At 36.5% G+C, this 19,023-nt stretch overlaps 1 pseudogene; it reads right to left on the bottom strand.

The window, feature by feature from the left end:
- LOC109373353 (zinc finger protein 133 pseudogene) overlaps positions 1-16,933 on the bottom strand; it is a 45,275-nt pseudogene extending 28,342 nt beyond the window's left edge.
- Between the last annotated feature and the right edge of the window lie 2,090 nt (positions 16,934-19,023).

A 19,023-nucleotide genomic window follows, 5' to 3' on the forward strand; every position in this document is an offset into this window, starting at 1 on the left:
TTTTTTTTTTAACTTGCAAGTTTTTTTATATGAGAAGAGAAGTACTATTGCCTTTATTTGTACTTCATGCATTATCAGGAGGCTTAACAATACTTTGAAATAATTCCTTTTTATTATAGTCTTCTATGACTTGTCTATTCATATCCTTGACCAATTCTTCTATAAGAATATATAAAAATTTTAATAAATTTTAAAGCATAATGGGAATGTGGAAGACCATTTGCTATATTTTATGGAAGAATTGTAAAGAAATAAACAACAAAAACTATATTAGCATATTGGTGATAAGTACAAATAATTACTCGAGGAAAACAAATGCATAGGTAGCTCAACATATTTTATCTAGCACAGCTTGGCTTATTTAAAATGAAACTAGGCTGCAAAATAAAGTTTCAAAGTGTAAACTCAAAAGTGAGGTTGATTCTATCTATATAAGGAAGAAACTTATTTGCTGAGTTTTTGCCTTGGAAAATATGCTGACTCAATTAGGAGAGAAGCCGTCCTTAAGGAAAAAAAAATGATCTCTATTTTTAATACCCACCCTTTTCTTATCAATATAAATATATTTATAATTTCAATACATACATGCTTGATTTAAACAAAACATATCCCTAATTAAATAGCTATCTTGGGACCAATCCACTATAAGAGTTTACACATGTTTTAAAAACACCATCCAAAAAAATAAGTAAAACACTCAATTTAAAATTGTGATAAAAAGATTTTTACATATATATATGCAAGGGTCTTTCCCAGAAATAATCAATGTTTTTATTTTAGAAAGTAAATTTGTATTTAATTTGTCAATAGCATTTGTTCACTACATCATTCTAAGGCCAACAATTTGATTGTATCCAAACTGGTAGCACTGAAAAAGTCAACACATTGAATTATTTCGTAGAGCTTAGCACAAACAAATTGAAAAGCCAAGGTCAGTTTTTATGTAATAAAGATTTATGTGGTGGGAATGTCTAAAGGGAAGTTTAGAAGTTTTGTTGATCAGACTTCCAATGGTCTATATTATCCAAGGTCATCCAAAGAAATAGTCACTCCCATACTTGAACGCTTTCCTGATGACATTACCCAACATGATGCTCAACACTGACTACAGGCAGACCTACAAAATAAATGTTTTACAATTTAATGCCATGAAACACATCTTTTCTCTGTAGAAATTGATATGCTTCAGTTGATAATTATACCAAATGATTATATTAGCCTACTGAATATTTCTGTCTACAAAAATTTCAGAAACCAATTTAATATTTAATCACTAAGCCTTCAAGAATATTTTTCTGTCTCCTTTTTATGATCCTTATTTTGTATTGCTATTTTTTCCAAAATATAAATATGCATGCATGTATGTGTGTATGTATGTGTGTATTTATTTCATTTGTATGTTAACTGAAATCTGAGTAATTGAAAAGAAAAATAAAACACAAAAATCATAAGGGTAAATAAAAGTGAAACAATAGGGCAACAGACCAATGTGTGTATATGTGTGTGTGTGTGTATGAGTGCTTGAAAATCAAAAAAGGAAAAACTAGGGGGGATGGGTAAAAAAGGTGAAGGCATCAGGAAGTACAAATTGGCAGTTACAGAATAGTCACAGGGATGTGAAATACAGTATGGGAAATACAGTCAATAATATTGTAAAAACTATATATAGTGTCAGATGAGTACTAGGTTTATCGGGAGATCACTTTATAAATTATATAAATGCCTAACCACTGTGCTGTACACCTGAAACTAATATAAAATAGTACTTAAGATCAACTATAATTTATATATATATATATATATATATATATATATATATGTCTCAAAATATAAAGTACAGTATAGGGAACAGAGTCAATGGTATTGTAATATCTATGTACGATGTCAGATGGGTAGTAGACTTGGGGGGTTATCACTTTGTGAGGTGTGTAAATGTCTAATCACTGTGTTATTTTGTACACCTGAAACTAAGAAAAAAAGAAAAAAGGAAAAGCCGAACTAAAACTTAAGATACTATTGTAATATTCACTAAACTTACATTAAAATAACTCTGGATTTAAAATTTTTAAGCCTAGATTATACGTATTGCATCATATTTTAAGGAGTGATTCTAAAGTTTATCAATAAGATAATAACCATTTTAGTTGCATGAGAGTTGGGATTATATATTTTGAAAGATTTTGTCTTTGTAGGGCCCCATAATTTTTAAACACAATTTTATTAACTACATCTAGCAATCTTACCTATCTACCCATCTATCTATCACCTAGTATATATAGTATCTATGCCTTTGTTTTTTCATCTACTACAGAAGTCATCTGAAATAATATTATAAAGTATATAATTTTAAGGACTAGGTCAAGTACAAAGAAATAAAAACACTTTTTGAATTACTCTGTGGAGAAGGAGCATTGTCTAGGTGGTGAAGAATGGGAGGGGATGTCCTTGCTGGTAATTGCAGCTGCCCTTAATCTGTATGAGCTCATTAATTTTTATGGTTCCTTCAAATTCAACATTTATTTAAGAACTTAGGAAATGACATCATCATAATTGCCTCTTTCAAATCAAGGGTGAGTTTGATTTAACAAGACTTTTGGACTCTTTTCCTGAAACAGAGATTATTATTCACTGGTGGCTTCACATAAAAATCTTGAAAGCTAAGAGATGGATTTTTCCAGTTTAGCAGAGACAAGGAGAACATTCTGGGGTCTTTTTCAAGGTCTCCTTAATTGTCCCTGTCCCATGACTTATAAACTGATTCCATAAGCTTTGTAAACTGTAGTTTATTTAGATCCAAATGCTTAAAACTGAATAATCTATGTGACCATAACATTGAAACAACATAAAAGGATGAAATGCTTACTTTTCCGTTCTGCAAATTAACAAAGCATATATTTATACTAAATAACGGAGGCCAGAGCTTTCATATTCTTTTCACAAGCCTAGCCTGTTGCTGCTTATCACTTGAATCTCAAAAATTGCTTTTCAATAGTTCATAATTAAGTGGTGGATTGATTTAACTTTAGAACTCTGGTGTCAGTTGAAAGTGTCTCTGGATGCTAAATTAATGAACATGAAAAAGTTGGTGGAATAAAGTATAAACCATGCTATTTTCTGTTCAATAATGGTGCCATTACTATTGTGTATAGTGGATCTCAGGAAAAACATTATCATTTCTTCTTTAGTTACTTAGTCTATATAAATGATTCAACCTCTGAATTGAAACAAAAAAACAAATTAAACTTTTAACTGGAAGTCATCACATAGTGCATAGGGTCAAATCTTTCTATAAAAGAGGTCTTGTCTATATAGGGAAGCTCTGCTGCCAGCCTATTTCAACAAAGCTTGAGTTCTCAACAGGACGCCATACCATCCTTCAAGTTGGGCCATCCCTGTAATTCAGGCTTATTGTATTACATCGTGGGGTCAGTGTAAGAGGCCAGCAGTTAGTGATTTGAATTACAATGTGCAGCCTCTAAAAACTGTTTTATTTTGAAATAGTCTTTATTATATTATTTTTCCTATAAAAAAATGTAGCAATTAAAATTCTCTATCACTTGGCAGAAAATGATGTAACTGGTCAACTAAACTCCTGAAGTACTTCCAGGATCTAACATGATTGTAATAAGTTATATCCTTTGACTCATGTACTTGACTCATCTAATTGCCAGGGTCCTTAATTGCAACTAAATAAGCAAATGTGCTAACATGTTAGGTTAAATAATATTGCCAAAATCTGCATTGTAATGGATTGTTCAGTGTGAACTATACAATTTAGAAACTAACAGAACAATTTTTAGAATTACTCCAAATTCAGAGCATGATTTATATCAAGGCATTGTGAAAAAAATAAAATAAAAAAACCTCATTTTAAATGGAATCAGGAAGCCCTAGAGGGGGAGCTCTCATTCACATATCACGCAGTTACAGCCTACATAACCAGTAGGAAGAAGGAAGAATTATTTCAACAAGGAGGACATTTTTCATATAGGAATTTTAGCTCCTACTTTTTTTTTCTTTTTTTTTTTAAATTTTATTGGGGAATTGGGAGAGGGGAACAGCGTTGGGGAATCAGGGAAGGGGAACAGACAAGTTGCTGCCATTTTGTTTTTCAGTCTAGTTGTGGAGGATGTTGCTTCACTGGCCCATGTTGGTATTATCATCGCACTCTTCCTGGGTGAGGCAGATCGGTCGCCACATAGGACGGCTGCTCACGGCGGCTCTTGGCAGCTCACACCGGCTGCCAGCCACTCCCGGTAGCTCACGGCAGCCCACTGCAGCCCCACTGCAGCCTATGCCATCACCGGCAACTCACAGCAGCCCAGCTCCAGGTTGAGCTGTTGTTCACCATCTTAGCTGCAGAGGGCGCAGTGTCACTGGCCCATGTAGGATCCGAACCTACAGTCCTGCTGCTCAGAGCTGGTGTCCCAAGCCAGCTCTTAACCAACGCACCAGTCAGTCGGCCCCCATACTTTTAAGACAAGGAAGGAAGAGCCCTCCCTCTCCAGCAACAAAGCACCAACTACTGCCTGGAGCCATTGAAAAACCTCCACAACCTCAAACTCTTGTTCTCCAACGAATATTTGTTCAAAACAACCCTTCCCAGTTCCTTCCTAAAACCTCATAAAATCTAACCTTCCCTTTGTCTTTTTGGGCTTGCCTACAGTTCATCATAGCTTGCTTGTTCCTAATTACAATTCTATGCTATAGACCAGCGGTTCTCAACTTTCCTAATGCCACGACCCCTTAATACAGTTCCTCATGTTGTGGTGACCCCCAACCATAAAATTATTTTCATTGATACTCTATAACTGTAATTTTGCTACTGTTATGAATCGTAATGTAAATATCTGTTTGTTTTCCAATGGTCTTAGGCGACCCCTGTGAAAGGGTCGTTCGACCCCCAAAGGGGTCGCGACCCACAGGCTGAGAACTGCTGTAGTATAGACAAACTCATTCTGCTGGTGAAATAAATGGCTGTTATTTTTGAGGCCAACAGCATTTACAGGTTAAGTGAACTGATCCAATCACAAATCATTATTAAACATTTAATATATATTGATCCCATTATGAATGGGTTCAAGCAAAATGGCAATAGTGTTCAAGTCAACTGGATTAACAAGCGGTTTCCATTTTTGTCTTTGTTCTTTTCTGTGTTTTCAAAAACATTTCAAGTGAGTATAAATAACTTAGTATTCCGGAAACAAAATCTTTCTTTTAAAAGAAAGAACTAATTGCCTAGAGTCCTATATTTGAGGAGGCTAAATCATATAAAGTATAGTTCACTGGAACATATAGTACAGACTAGAATTGTATTTCTTAAACTGAAGACCAAATATAAGAATAAATAGAAGGCAGGGATATGACAAATTCACTCTACAACTGATACTGACTGAAAGCTGGTCAGGGAAAGACTTCTTAAATATAATATGATGATCTGACTTAAAAGAAAGATGAAATATAAATTGAGTAGAGAAGAGTAGGAAAGATTCAGGTTAAAATTACAGTAATACCTTGATTTGCGAGCATAATTCGTTCCAGAAACAAACTACTCGTATTGCAAGACATCGCTCGTTTACCAAGTTAAAATGTATTAGAAATGTTTGCTCATCTTTGGAACACTCACAAACCAAGTTACTCGCAATCCTGTATTATATGAAGAAAATAGGGTAGAATAGTCTGAACTTGAGTGTGAATGAGTGTGTGTGTGTGTGTGTGTGTGTGTGTGTGTGTGTGTGAGACAGAGAAAGAAATAGAGATAAATAGGAAGATTAGCTAGAATATGGTGAAGATAAATGAAGTGATTCTTAGGAGCAGTACTTATCAATAGGCAGAGGACTATAAAAGTGTGTCTGTTTACTTCTTAAGGTCAGAAGTCTGGAATAGATCTACTGTATAAAATTTGTTTGAAAACTCTCATAATTATGTACATAAGGTTAAAACTAGAAGTACACCTGAAAAGCTGAATGAGCTTCTTGTTGTCAAAAGTACAATCATAGGTCTAAAGCACTCTATTTATTGCACTTGTCACCTTTTCCCGATGTATTATATAAACGCCAAAAGACACAGCATCCTAGAAGTAGGGACGGTGTTTTGTGGTAACCTGAGAATATGGAAAAGCTAATTGTTTTTTCAAACATATATATGCATACGTGCCAGACTCTTGAAAATGATCCACACAGGGCATTTAAGAATCCCAAGACTTAGACCCCTCCCTCAAAGACTTTCTGCCTAATTGAGGAGCTTCCACTTACCTCACATATCTGAGATTTGCTTATAGATACAATTAACATTATCTGAAGCTATATTTATAACTTTAGATCACATGATTGGATACATGTATCTGATATTTGTTTCTTTCAGACAAATGGAAAAACACTCAACAATTTGACATAGACATGTGATAAAGAGTTAGGTTTGAGAATTAAGTTCATAAAACATATTAGCAGCCATGTCAAAGTCCATATTTTCTGTCATAAGATAATATATTTCACAATATCACGATACGATATTTGACACAACTTAAAGACAGGGAAACTGATGATGACATGATGTCATCGATGACATCAGGGAGAGCAAGGTTTTTCTATAGCAGCAGTTCTTAACCTTCCTAATGCCGCGACCCCTTAATACAATTCTTCATGTTGTGGTGACCCCCAACCATAAAATTATTTTCGTTGCTACTCTATAATGTAATTTTGCTACTGTTATGAATCGTAATGTAAATATCTTTTTGTTTTACAATGATCTTAGGCGACCCCTGTGAAAGGGTCGTTCAACCCCCAAAAGGGTCACAACCTACAGGTTGAGAACCGCTGTCTATGGCTTTCTCCCACTGCACATTCTTCTGTCAGACTTTTCCAGGAAAATTAAAAACCACTTATTAAAACCTGATATTTTCATCCATTAAAAGACAAAAACAGGGCCGGCCGAATGGCTCAGTTGGTTAAGAGCTCGCTCAAGAGTTTGAGCTCTGAGCAACAGCGGTTCGAGGCCAGCCCGAGCTGAGCAGCCACTAAGCTGCCAATAGGTAGCAGGATGGCTCAGCAAAAAAAAAAAAAAAAAAAAAAAGACAAAAACAAAACAAAATGCTGGACTAGCTACTAGCTACTCAAAGCAAGTTATTATGTGAAACCTAATTTGCTTCTATTTTTTTCTTAAAACAATACAAAACAATATTTCCCGCATTTCAGTAGTCAGAGATGACAGATAAGAGGCAAAGAGACAATATATAGTCCTAGGAGTATTTTAAACATTCTTTTCCAGGAAAGTAAACAAAACAAAACAAAAAGCTTTACAGGCATATTAATATTTTTTAAATATGGGAAAAATACATTTCTATGACTCTTCAGAATGGTATAAAACTTATCAAAAATAATGAATGTATAGAGAGGCATCTGAAGTGGGTGTTGGAGCCTTGCTTTCTGAACAGAAAGAGATAACAAGCTCAAATTTCCTAGAGAGTATTTCAGAGACATTAAACTGGAACTGGTTCCAACGTCAGAATTTACTTGCTGGATACTAAGATTAGATTAAGAGCCAGAAAAAGAGAAGTCTGGGGCATCACTAATTTGTAACATTTCCTTACAATATAATACAAATAAACATGTGGTATGACTGCTAAAGATCAGAAGCCCAGGACAGACTAATAAATTGACTCAATTGGGAGGATTCTATCCAACTATCTGCTTGCAGTACTCATATATGCTTGATGCAAAAAAATCACCAAAAGTTGGTAGAATTTCACTCCTTCCCTGTGATGTCTCTCCCCTTACCAAGTCATTTGAAACTTAATTCAAAGGAACCAAAAGTAGAATCACAGCTTAAAGGAATAAAAAGGTTTACTAGAATAAAACACAAGCCTTCTCAAGCACCCCACGGGTCATTTTTCATCAAGAACTAAAGAACACTTCATGTTACTATTTCTTTTAATATGTAAATTCTTTCCTTCTAAAATCAATTATTGGTTGCCTTGTGACAGCAATGTAATAGTTCTACAGAATGAATTTATTTAAAAAGTACAGTCCTTCTATGCTGTGTCAATTAAACTGACTCCTGTTTACTTTCTTTGAGGTATGCAGTTATTTGTACATACCTTAAATGAGTTTCTCTATTGGTTATGTTACTCATGTCATTAAACTGCATTTTACTGAGTTTACCTGCTATCTCCTGTGTGGAAGAGCCAATTGTCAAGGTCAAATAGCTTTCTTTATCTCTGTGGAATTTGCCAGTTTAAAAAAGAAAATGCTTGGCTTTTGCTAAAGGCTGAATAGTGAGCTTTCCTGCAGGACAACAAAGAAAATCTAATGGGGGCCCCTAATGCATGTTCACTATGGAGAAAATTATGGACAAATGAGTGCAATAGTGCTTCAGCTACTAAAGTTGCTATGGAAAAAGTGGGAATGGGGAAAACCAGAAAATTATGTAAAATTTCATAAATTAAGAGCTTTTATCCCTGTAGTTATATTATTATTATATAAGGACTATAATTTTTCTTATTGCAGTTAACACATTTCTTTAAAACAAGGCTAAACTTTCAACCTACCAAATGAAATATAGCAAACATTTTTAAAAATTAATATGTTGGACATTTAATATTATTTTATATTAATGTCAGGTGTACAGCATAGTTGTTAGAACTTTATATAATTTAAGAAGTGGTCCCCCTGACTAATCTGGTACCCAATTGGCACTATACATAGTTATTACCAGAAAAATATCAGATATTGAGTAATATAATGTTTTTGAATCAAGGACCTCAACCTCACATTCTCCAAATTTGAAAAGAATTCAACACTAGGTAATCATGGATACTGCTTTACAGAGGCCTTAGGTTAAAAGTCTTTAGCTAGAAATCCTCCTGTTTGGTGACTACTGGTGAGCTAAGCAGTTTTCACCAGCAGGAAAATGCACTTGCCATTCCCACTGCAACAGTTCTTGTAAACTGTTCTTTATTATTAACTATTATGCACACTAACTGGCCTGCTTATTAGCTACATGCATACAAGAACTCTTAAAGGAAAGGGAGAACAGCAGCAGGAATAGGAGGTAGAGAAAGAGGAGGAAGAGGGACCACTGAGAAAGAAGAGAGAGAAAGGCGAGGAAGAGGAGGAGAAGCAAAGAGTGGACTGATGTTAGAGCCAATCCCAGAGATGTGGAAACTGGGTCCTGGAGAGGGAATATGATCTCGCCACAAAGTACAGGAGATAACAAATTCAAGCTGTCTGACTTCACATCCATAGCAGGGGTTCTCTTGATACTGTGCTTCATTGAGGCTCCCCAATCCAAAGATGCATATGAGTACACACTGCATACTCTGATATACACTTATGAAAAACAACAAATAGGAGGGAATCTGGCAGGGACCGGATTGTCTTTGGTCGAAATCGTTCCCTATGTAATGATTATGGTATCTCTCGAATTTAGTTTATTTTTAATGTGTATCTGTTAGCATGAGATAATTACGGACTTGTAAAATGTCCCTTGCTCAAATTTGTTTTAAAATTTTCATAACAGAAAAAAAACAAAACGCTAATGGCTGCTCTAAAAATTGCTGAGGCATAAACTATAGCCGCAAAAATGTCAATGACAGAGCATTGTTAAGGCATTAGTGCAAAATAATTTTTAGTAACACTAGGTGCAAAGTGGCTAGAGTTATATCTTCTGATTGAACGAAACTATCCACATGAGTCAGATTTATAACCCTTTCTCAGCAAGAGAAGTCAAAATTCTCTAGAGAAAGTTCAGATGTCCTATCTAGAAAAAAACATACCTACAAAACCTTTGAAACAATTTCAAAGGGCTGATGCCAGCCCCTGCCTTCTGACTTTTAGATCCCTGAGGTACTGGTTAAGTACCTCTCCATCCTACCTCAGTGCCCCTACTCACCAAGTCTAAGGGATAAGTGCTGAGTTAAAAGTGCATTATGCAACTTGTTTTCTTTCTGTTTAATACCTAGAGATGATTGGAATAAATACATAGTAGGTAACTCTCCAAAGGGAAGCATTGCCTCTGTCTTAATATTATTGGTAAAAGAAACAGAAAATACAGTGTTATTGATTTGAAGAAAAAGAAGCAAGCTGGCAGGCTATATTAATGTCACAAGAAGTAAACTTCAAAAAAGGGAATATTACCAGCGATAATAAGGGAAGTTTCATAATGATAAAGTTGTCAATTAATGAAGAAGATAAACTTAAGAATGCTTACCCCTCCATAAGAGCAAGGTCTTCCATAAAAACTTCAAAAACCATGAAGAAAAAAATTGACACTAATAAGTCTTCTATCCATAGTTGGGGATTTTTATAAAACTATGGAAACTTTAAATAATACTATCACAGAAATTACTATAATTACATTCATGGAATACTTAACACACCAAATGCAAACACAGAAATACGTACACATATTCTTTTCAGGTACACATGGACTATTCACCAGGATAGATCATATGCTAGACAACAAAATATATCTCAATACATTTTACATGATTCAAACCATAGAGAGTATATTCTCTGGGGGAAAAAATGAATTTAAATAGAAATCAGTAACAGAAATATATCAGAAAATTTCAAAATGATTGGAAATTAAGAATGCTTCTAAATAATCATGGATCAAAGAAGAAACCACAAGAAAAACAATGCAATATTTCTATCTGAATTAAAATAATAACAAAACAACAAAATTTATGAAGGAAAGTTAAAGCAAAATTTATACTTTAGTTTAATACTTAGAAAACAATTTAAAAGATTCCACCTTAAGATAGAATATAGGCCAGCCGAGTGGCTCAGTTGGTTAAGAGTACAAACTCTGAGCAACAGTGTCGCCGGTTCGATTCCCAGATGGGCCAGTGAGCTGCACCCGAGCTGAGCTGCCAATAGGTGGTAGGATGGCTCAGCTGGTGAGAGCACGTGCTCCTAACAACAAGGTTGCTGGTTCGACTCTGCATGGGATGGTGAGCGACGGCTACCCACAACTAAGATTGAACAAGGCACCTTGAGCTGAGTGGGCAGCCAGATGACAACTGGACTTGGGAGCTGAGTTAGCTGTGCCTTCCACAACTAAGACTGAAGGACAACAACTTGGCTGTTCCCCTTCCCCAATACCCCAATAAAATCTTAATAAAAATTTTAAAAAGCTAGAAAATAAAGAGCATATGAAACCAAAACCCAGAGTATGTAGAAGAGAGAAAATAAAAACAAAAGGGGAGTAAATGAATTAAAAAACAACAAACAAGAAGGAAAATGAACATAGCCAATAACAGCTTTGGAGAAAAAAACAATAAAGTTAAAAAGCCCTAGTAAGATTGATCAAAAAAATTAAAATTATGAATGAGAATATGGACAGTGTTTCTAAAAATATTATAATTTTAAAATGAAATATTATAACAGCTTTATGATACAAAAATCAATAAGTTGTAATGTATAGTCTTCTTGGATGAGCACAACTTATTAAAGTGAATACAATAAAACATTTTAAAAATCTATATTTATGTCTATTAAAAAGTTAATTTTTGTAAAAGTCTTTTTTTCAAACACTATGCCTAAATTGGTTCACTGTTATATCCTATCAAGCATTTAATAATGAAATAATACTAATCATACAAATATTCTTTCAGAAAATAGAAAAGAACATATCACTTTTCAAAGCATTTTCTAAGAACAATAGAACACTGAAACAAAAACCTGAAAGGAATATTACAATGAAAGAAAACCAATACCACTCATGAACATAACACAAAAATTGTCAACAGGACATTAAAAATAAAGTTTAGCAATACAGAAAATGACAAGGTGGGCCGGCCTAGTGGCGTGATGGTTAAGAACTGGCTTGGGATGCCACAGGGTTCCGGTTCGGATCCCACATATGAGGGCCAGTGACACTGCCCTCCACAGCTAAGATGCTGAAACACATCTCAACCTGGAGCTGGGCTGCTGTGAGTCGCTGGCGACGGCATAGGCTGCAGCCCCTGTGGCAGTGGGTTGCCATAGGCTACCGTGTGTAGCCAGCAGCCAGCGTGAGCGGCCATCCAGAAGCCGGCGACTGATCGGCCTCGCACGGGAAGAGTGCAATGATGGTGCCAACTTGGGCCAGTGAAGCAACGTCCTCCACAACTAGACTGAAGAACAAAACGACAGCAACTTGTCTGTTCCCCTTCCCCTAATTCCCCAGCGCTGTTCCCATCCCTCCAATTCCCCAATAAAAAAATCTTTAAAAAAAAAAGAAAATGACAAGGTATTATGAGCAAATTGAGTTAATCCAAGGATTAAAAGGCTGTTTCAGTACTCAAATATGAATTTATATAATTCATCGCAATAGCAGTATAAATATCAAATGGCATGTGATTATCAGAATGGATGCAATAAATGACAAAATTTAATGCCCATTCATTAAAAACACTCAGCAAAACCAGGAAAGAAACAATGTCAATCTGGTGAAGGGGATTTATAGCTAAGGCATATTTACTGGTAAAATGAAGAGATACTTAATGGTAAAATATTAAATGATTTTCCTCTGAGATGGTGCAAAAGGAAAGAGCATCTATGTTCCTCCCTTCTATGCAGCATTGTACTAGTGATCCTGGTCAGTGAACTAACGCAAGAAAAAACAAACAAACAAACAAAAACTCCATAATAATTGAAAAAGAAAACAAACAACTATATTTACTCCCAGACAAAATGGTTGTGGATATAGACATTTTTAACAATTCAATAACAAAAATGTAGAAATAATATGCAAATGTAGTAAGGTTGAAGTATACAAAGGAAATATTAAAATTTTTAGCATAATTTTATAAATTGGCAACAAATTGGAAAAAATTATAAAACATGTCATTTGCAATTGTATCAAAGTAGATCAAATGGTTTGGATTAAATTTAACCAAAAATGTGCAAACTTGACACACTAAACATTGTAAAGTATTGAAGAAAGAAATTAAAGAAGATCTACACAAATGGAAAGGTATACCAGGCTCATTGTTTTATAATTGTTAGGGTGACAGTTCTCTCCAAGCTTTTCTGGAGATGCAAAGCTATCTGAAACAATTTATAATAGACTTTTTTTAGGCACTAATAAACTGATTCTAAAAACTATGTCGATATACAAAGGAGTTACAAAAACCAAAATATTTTGAGAAAGAATAATAAATTTTAGAATTTACACCACCTAATTTCAAAAATTTCTACAAAACTATATTAAAATATATAACCTGAAGGGTTATCATAAGGATATACAAATAATAGATCAATGAAACAAAACCATAATTTCAGGCATAGACCAACACAATTATGGTCCAATGTTTTTCAACATAGGCCTCAATGCAATCCAATAGAAAAATAATCATTTTTAGCAAATAATGTTGACATTATTTCTTGGTTATCAACATGGAAAAATAAAAAATTTAAAAAAAACAATAAAAAAGTATGACTCCTATTTCATGCCAAACACACAAAAAATTAGTCTGAGTTGAAACACAGACCTAAAGATAAAAGTTAAAACAATAATGTTTCTACAAATGAATATACAAAATAGTTTTATGATCTTGTATAAAGCAAGCATTTTGTTAGATAAGGAAAAAAGAACACTAACCATTAAAAAGGATATATTGGACTCCAAAATGAAAAAAAAAATTTTTTTGCAAAGGACATAATAAAATTTAAAGGCAAACCAGACTCGAGTTGCTAATTATAAAAAGATTTTTTTTTTAAGATTTTTATTAGAGAATTGGGGGAGGGGAATAGCGTTGGGGAATCGGGGAAGGGGAACAGACAAGTTGCTGTCCTTTTGTTCTTTAGTCTAGTTGTGGAGGATGTCGCTTCACTGGCCCATGTTGGTATTATCATTGCACTCTTCCTGGGTAAGGCAGTCACTCACCAGCCATTGGACAGCCGCTCAGCTGCTCACAGCGGCTCATGGCAGCTCACTAAAGGCACGCCCACTGCCAGCCAGCCCTACTGCAGCCTATGCTGTCGCCAGTGACTCCCGGCAGCCCAGCTCCAGGTCGAGCTGTTGTTCACATCTTAGCTGTAGAGGGTGCAGCGTCACTGGCCCGCATGTAGGATCTAAACTGGGCCCCAAGCCAGCTCTTAACCAACGCTCCACTTGGCCGGCCCAAAAAGACTGAAATACTTGCACAGCAAAGGAAACCATCAACAAACAAAAAGACAACCTACTGAACGGGAGAAGATATTTGCCAATGATACATTCTATAAGCGCTTAGTATCTAAAATTTACAAAAAACGCATAAAACTCAACACCAAAAAATCAAACAAACATACAAATAATCCAATTAAAAAATGGACAGAGGACCTGAATAGACATTTCTCCAAAGAAAACACAGATGGCCAATGGGCACATGAAAAGATGCTTAATGTCAGTAATCATCAGAGAAATTCAAATTAAAACCACAATAAGTATCACCTCACACCTGTAAGAATGGCCATCATAAATAAATCAACAAAAAACAAGCGTTGGTGAGGAAGTGGAGAAAAGGGAACCCTAATGTACTATTGGCGGGATTGCAAATTGGTGCAGCCACTATGGAAAACAGTCTGTCTGGAGGTTTCTCAAAGATTAAAAATAGAACTAACTACCTTATGACCTAGCAATTCCACTTCTGGGTATTTATCCAAAAAAATCCAAAACACTAATTTTAAAAGATATATGCACCCCTACATTCACTGCAGAGCTATTTAGAATCTCCAAATAATGGAAGCAACCTAACTTCCCATCAACAGATGACTGAATAAAGAATTGTGGTGTATATATATATACAACGGAGTATTACTCAGCCATAAAACAAAAAAGAAAAGAAATGAAAAATAAATCTCAGCACTTGCAACAGCATGGATGGACCTAGAGCTTATTACGCTAAATGAAAGAAGTCAGATATCAAACGACAAATACCATATGATCTCACTTATATGTGGAATCTAAAGAACAAAATAAATGCACAAACAAAACAGAAACAGACTCATAAATACAGAGAACAAACTGATGGTTGCCAGAGGGGAGGAGGTTTGAAGGGATGGGTGAAAAAGGGGAAGGGATTAAGAAATACAAATTGGTACTTCCAAAATAGACACGGGGAAGTAAAGTACAGCATAGGACATACAGTCAGTAATAATTGTAATAACTATATATGGCTCCAGCTGGGTACTAGGTTTATCAGGGGGATCCGTTCACTAATTATATAAATGTCTAACTATGTTGTACACCTGAAACTAATATAAAACATTATTGACCATCAACTGTAATTGGAAAAAAAATATATTGAAATACCAAGCATTGTCAAGGATGTGGAGCGGCTTGATCCATCATACCTTGCTAGTCAGAGTAAAAAATGGTGCAAACACTTTCAAAAACAGGTGGCCTGTGTTTCATGTTAAACTATGCTTATTTTATAATGCAGCAATTCCAATCATGTATATTATACAAAAATGTACTTGGCAACTTTATTTTGTAAAAGGCAATGACTGGAAACAATTCAAATGTCCACGAACAAGTAAAAGGATAAAACGAATGGTGGTTTATTCATACAATGGAATACCACTCAGCGCTAAACGGAGCGAAAAACACGGATGACTCTGAGAGTTTTTACTAAATGAAAGAAGCTGGATATGAAAGGGGAAATAGTGCACGATTCCATTTATAAACATTTAAAGAACACACAATCCGTGGTGATAGGCATGTCTTTACTTTTGTTGGGGTGTTGCCTGAAATGGGACACTGCATGAATTTTTGGAGTGATGTTAAATATTCTGTATCTTAATTTACAGAGTTGCCAAAACTCATTGGGCTGTACACTTAAAATTATATATTATATATATATATATAATTAAGAAGTCCCATCTGGAGTCAGTGAGAGAACATCAGTACTCAATGTGTTTTGTAACTATAAGTGGCCTTGTTTAGCCCAGATCAGAGATCACACAAAAATGTATGAAGCCTCTCTCTATGCAGCCTTCCTCAAAAGTTAAAACAGGTCGCTTCGGGGGTTCAGGAACTTTTTTTTTTTGTACAGAGTTTCAGGTAGTCTAGAACCTACCTGCTTTCCTGGGCTCCCAATACCCTAAAATCAGACACCTGCGTTGGAAGGCCATTGCGGGGACGTTTTCCTGGCAACAATTTCTTCCCTGTGCCTAGTTTCTATCCACTTCTTTGGTCTATTTCCCCCAGACTGCGTGCTCGCTGTCAGGGCTGAACTGAAGCACGTTGTCTATGGGAAGAAAAAGCCTTTTTGTTTCTACACAGGAAGCAGTTCTCAGACTTCCTCCAAGAGGACTTGGCTGCAGCAGTGGACCAGGATCCTAACCACAGAAGCCCTCTAAGGAAGGATGGTGACGCACATAGCTGAACTGTGTGCCTTTGGCCCCCACAGGTAAGGGGGGCCAACCTCTCACCTGCCGGGCTCCTAGGATCAGGTGCCGCACGCTCCTGGACTCACCTGGTGCTGAGGACCAGCGCGGGCAGGAGAGGCAGCAAGTAGTGCGCGGGGCTGAACTTCACGCTGTAACCTGTTGTTAGGCTCCTCCTTCCCTCGCTGCCTTCACTCTCCCTTCTCCGTGCGTCCTGTCGCTCCTCTGAGATGGGCCCTGTACCGAGCCCGCGAGGAGCCCCTTCTAGCAGTGGACAAACGGTATAACCCACCAACGCTTCTCCAAACCAGGAGCAGAGAGCAGGGAATCAGCTTCGCGAATGATGTTACCGGCGGCCTAGGAGAGCGCTGCCGGGATGGCTCCGCTCAGCGGCTCCGGAGCTGAGAGAGCAACTTGTCTCTGGCGCTGGAGAGGGAGGGGTCCCCAGCGATGGCCCTGCGCGCTCCGGTCACCTCTGCGGTCTGGTGCCTCCGCTGCACGCCCACCGTGGGCTGATCATCTATTCCTATGTCTAAGAAGGGTGGGAAGGGCCGCATGGGGGGGGGGCGAGGAGAAATATAATTGGTTAGTAGTTAAACCTGAGTACTCGCAGGAGGTGAGACCATTCACTGGGAAAGACTATCAGCTGCTCAGTCTCAGGCAGGTGACTTACCTGATTGCGCGGTGTTTGTGTTGAAGAAAAACATCCAGCCTGAAAGAAAGCTTGTACAGGAGTTTATCTGAGTCAAACTAACAATTGCCAGGAAGCAAAATGTCAAAAGATTGAGAAAATGCTCCGTGAAATGACAGTTTGTAGCTTTTTTTATACATCAAATCAAAGGAGGAATGTTACATGAAATCTATTGGTGCTAGATCAAGGGGGTGGGAGAAAGCAAAGCGGGGGAAGTCTCTGGGATTGGATAAAAGTAAATTGGAGAGACACATACTTCTTTTACACAGGTGGGTGCCGGATAGCTAACAGTTCACTTTTTACAGCACATAGAGATGTTAATCAGGAGACAAGCATAATAATGAGGGATTTTTGCAGTTTCCTGACCTGGTCTGGAAAAAGGATTACAGACATTCCAAAGGTGTTATCTTAGGTGCAAACAGACAACAGGCAGGCCCACTGAAAGGCACAGATTAACTTTATGAAGGAAACTAAAGATGTGACTTCCTGCCATAGCCCACTGAGTTATGAATTTTTTTTTTTATGCTCACGCCATCTTATGTGGTTATTTTCAGTCTTCTGAGCTTGTCAGGTTAATATGTGGCCCTTTTTCCGTCTACATTTGGAAGAACAGTGTTCTAGAGAGGACGTTTAAACCACTGTTTTGATTAAAATGCCTGAGGCAGATCCTAAAGGGGGTGAGGGAATTGGGGAACAGGAGATGGGGAACAGGAGTACAGAGTATCCAGAAATGTACACTGTGGATAAATGACATTTGCCAACTCCATAAGTGGGGTTCCTTTCCTCAACTGAGGCTCACCACACAGAAATAACTGAATAAAATACATCAGTAAGTAACTCAGAGAGGTGAGACTGCAGCACCGGGATTATTATTTTTGTATTTTTAAAAATCTGTTCCAAATTTCCTGTAAGAGTGCTGCACTTGATGACCTTTATTTTGAAAAAATAAATAAATTTGAAAAAATAAATCTCATCTTTTTTTCTTTTTTAATTTCCAAGTTGTGATTTGGAGCAAATGTACATCCTCTCCTTTTCAAAGCTTTATTTTGAAGAGGAACAGTTTTGTTAACCCATTGTTTTTTCTATCTTTGAATGAGTATTAAATTTAAAACAAAATGCAGAGCACACTTGTCTTTAGTAGTCCAGACCATTAAGATACATGAGTAGTTTTGGAAGCTAGATACCTGCCCTTGGGTAAGAGCAGAACCCACAACAGATATAACTAGGCATATACAAATGAACTCACATGTGAAGAGCATGTTCTTTGGGAGGAAAACCGGCAGCACATTTTGTTAAAATCGACCTCTGGACACTTCCACTTCCAGGAAAATGCAGACTTTCATGTTCATTTACATTTAAATTTAAAATTACATTTCTATCCTTCTCTTACTAAATAGAAATAAAACCCCTGGACATTACATACATATCAGAAACATAAAGAGGCCCTTAAAGGCAAAACTATAAAGGTTTATCACAAGGGACATCTTGGCTGTGACAGAAGTTCTGTATCTTAATTGCAGTTGTAGTTAACACCAGTCTTCCCATGTGATTAAAATGAGACGGAACTTGTATTAGTTTCCTGCAGCTGCACAAACAAATTATCACAAACTGGGGTGGCTTAAAACAACAGAAATATCTTCTCTCACAGTTCTGGAGGACCAACGTCCAAAATCAGTATCACTGGGCTGAAATGAAGGTGTTGGAAAGGCTGTGCTCCCTCCGGATGTCCTAGGGGAGAGCTCATTAGTTGCCACTTCCAGTTTCTGTGATTATCAGCATTCCTGGGCTTGTGATCACATTCATTTTGCTTTTTTTTAACACTTCCTTCTCCACTGTTTGTAGATAATCACCCTCAGCCTCTCCTTTGACGGTGATAGCAATTAGGGCCTGGGTAATCCAGCATTAAGACCCTTAATTTAATCACATCTTTTCATTGTAAATTAATATTCAACTCTTTTGTTAAAATACATTTGTTTTTTT

Source organism: Hipposideros armiger, unplaced genomic scaffold, assembly GCF_001890085.2.
Source record: "Hipposideros armiger isolate ML-2016 unplaced genomic scaffold, ASM189008v1 scaffold_711, whole genome shotgun sequence".
Taxonomy (NCBI): domain Eukaryota; kingdom Metazoa; phylum Chordata; class Mammalia; order Chiroptera; family Hipposideridae; genus Hipposideros; species Hipposideros armiger.